This window comes from Chrysochloris asiatica, unplaced genomic scaffold, assembly GCF_000296735.1.
Source record: "Chrysochloris asiatica unplaced genomic scaffold, ChrAsi1.0 scaffold00020, whole genome shotgun sequence".
Taxonomy (NCBI): domain Eukaryota; kingdom Metazoa; phylum Chordata; class Mammalia; order Afrosoricida; family Chrysochloridae; genus Chrysochloris; species Chrysochloris asiatica.
Genome location: NW_006408538.1, coordinates 2,404,649 through 2,407,620, shown reverse-complemented (window position 1 = coordinate 2,407,620; position 2,972 = coordinate 2,404,649).

Genomic DNA, 2,972 nt, shown 5'->3' with positions numbered 1-2,972 from the left:
AATGATAAATGCAGACTTTATTTTCCATATACAAGATATATTATAAATAAAATATATTATCGATATGTTATTTTATTTTTTTACTATATTTCAAGCAAATGGGATTGTATTCACCATTAACTCTGTCAGACATTAACACATTCACATACATGCCTCACATTTTTATGCTTTCTCAAGGATCAAAATATTGCAGAAATGTTGATGCTATACAGAAATTTCTATACAAAAATGTTGTGTACCCTTCCTTCCTGAATTTCATGTCCCTTCTTTTGCTTCCCAAAATAAGTATCATCCTGAGTTTATCATTTCCTTGTATGTTTTTATATTTTTAATATCTTTGTGTGTCCATAAACCAAATAGGGTTCAGTTTTAATGCTTTTAAGTTAAAAATCTGGAATAATGCCATTTTCTTTGCATTTTCTTCCTAACATTAATTTTTAAGGGAACTTAGCACATTCTAGAAGTGCCATGGCTCCATACAATAAGCACTGGACGGTGAACCACAAGGTATGTGGCTCAAGCCTTCCTGTCACTTGGCAGGAGAAAGATGAGGGTTTCTGCTCCCTAGAAAATTTAAAGCTTTAGAAACCCTATACAGTGTCTCTGAGTAAGAACCAACTCAGGGGCTCTTAACAGCAACAACAAAAATCACATTTTTATTACATATATCATGTTCAGTTCTTTCAACTGTACCATGGCGAATACAGAGTCCTGGTGTGGCTCTGTGGGTTAATGTGCTGGACTGCAAGGTCCATTTGAACTGCAACATCGGCAGTTCAAGCTCACCAGGTGTTCCTCTAAAACCCTATACAGGGTCGCTATGGGCGGGCACTGACTCGATGGCACTTAACAACAACAATAACATAGAGCAGGTCTCAACTTTTTACCCTTCTTTTCTTGGTGGAGGATATGGAACCAAAATTTTTTAGTGATTTTAATCAATGTTGCAAAGATCTCAGAGTGTAATTACTTAATAATATGTACATTTTTTACTTTCTTAGATGTTGACATATTCCACTCTAAGGTGCTTGTGTTAATTTACATTCTCACCAGATGGGTAGATGCATCCTTACTATTACTGGTGTGAGACAAACTTTTAAATTATTGAAGTTTGAAGGGCATGAAAAAGCATAGTTTTGTAGTTTAAAATCCATTTCGTTTATTATTTGCAAGGCATTGTATTTTTTATGTGTACTAGTCATTCATATTTATGCATTCATGAGTTCCCTATTCATATCATGTCGATGGTACTATTTTTATTCAATTCTTTCCTCATTATAAGAGAACTATATGCTCAATTGTGAAAAACTACAGTAAATTATAAGGAAAAACTGAAATCATCTCATATTCCACCACTCATTGGAAAATACTGTTACCATTTAGCTAGCTTTCTATTTTGCACACTACATGCTAATGATTGGAACCATTCAGTATGTGTTTCAAAAATATGAAAACCATTAGCCAATATCATTGGCATTGAAAATTATCAAATACAGCTCTTTGCAACTTCACTTTGGAGCAGAAAACACAAATCCTTTGTTTGGTGACTTTTCAGTCACTCTATCCCAGTGTTGTATGTCGGTTCACCATAGTTAACAAACACTAATAAACAACAGTATTGGTGTGGTGCTGTAGATAAGCCTCAGACTGCTAACTGCAAGGCTGACAGTTCAAACCTACCAGCGGCTTCTCGAAAACCTTATAGGGTCACTATGAGTGAGAACCAACTCAACATCACTTAACCATAAATAATGAACAAGAACTCTATGGCAACTGCAAGGAGTTTCATCTATAAAATTCAGTTACTGTTGGTGGTGGCAATTCCACTTTAGTTTCCAAGGAGCAGCCGGTGGGTTTGAACTGCCAACTTTGTAGTCAGTAGTGAATGATATAACTCAGGAGTTAACATCTGGTGCTAAGAATGGGACAAAAGTCAAAGAGTGCAGGAAAACACTGCCAGGCTAATAAGCCTATCTTCGTAACCCCTTTATACTCCAAATTATAAAGTTCAAATTATTTCTAATTTTAGGGTGCAAAGTATAAATTAACCAGCACAATTTATAAGATTCTTCTTTTTTTTATCCTTTAGATGTTTACAGTATGTTATTAAAAAATGGTTTTAGGTAAGGATGGATCAAGGAGTCACACGAATAATGAACTACATGGTTTTTAAACTCTTGGGTTACAAAATTTTCTCCCAACCCTAAGCTTCTCAAATTATGGCATTTGGTATTACACAAAGGTTAAGGTCGGCCTTTTTGGCAACATTTTTCTTTCTGTCTGGATGAATGTAGGATTTATTTTTATTCTTCTAACTAAAACATTTTGGCTTGGCCTGTCATTTTTGAATGTCATTTTCTTTTCTTTGATTTTGTCTAGCAGACAGTGAATTCTGTGATCCCTTCTGCTCTGGATACAAGCATCTTTGTATGACTCTGAGAAGTTGTTCTTATTTAACATACGTCTTTGATGATTGCTTCATTTCCAATTGTTCCAATTTTCTCATCTCAAACACCTAAGATCATGGTACTTTATCTTCATTCTCTATTTCAATTAAACACAATTATCTTTAGCATTTTCTTTTTTGTATCCTTTTCCTCTGTATTTTGTAAAAACTCTACAGTATTACCAGTGCATCCTTAATTTCATTTTCTAGAGTCTATTCTGTTTTTTACTGCTATTTTAATTTATTGAGGTGAAATTCATTTCAGATACATTTAACCAAGCAATAAAGAACAATCTGTGCTATTTAGAGCATTCACAATATTGTGCATAGTTTAAAAAAAAATTTTTGTGTGTGTGAATTGAGTGAACGTTTGCAGGCAAGATCATCAGTTTTACATTCAACAAATCACATACTTTGTTTCAATACAATGATTACAATCCCCTCCCTGAAACAACAGTTGTCCTGCTTCCTTCCTGTGTTTGCCAATGTACAAGTGTCCTCTGTCAAACTCTACTATATTTATGGA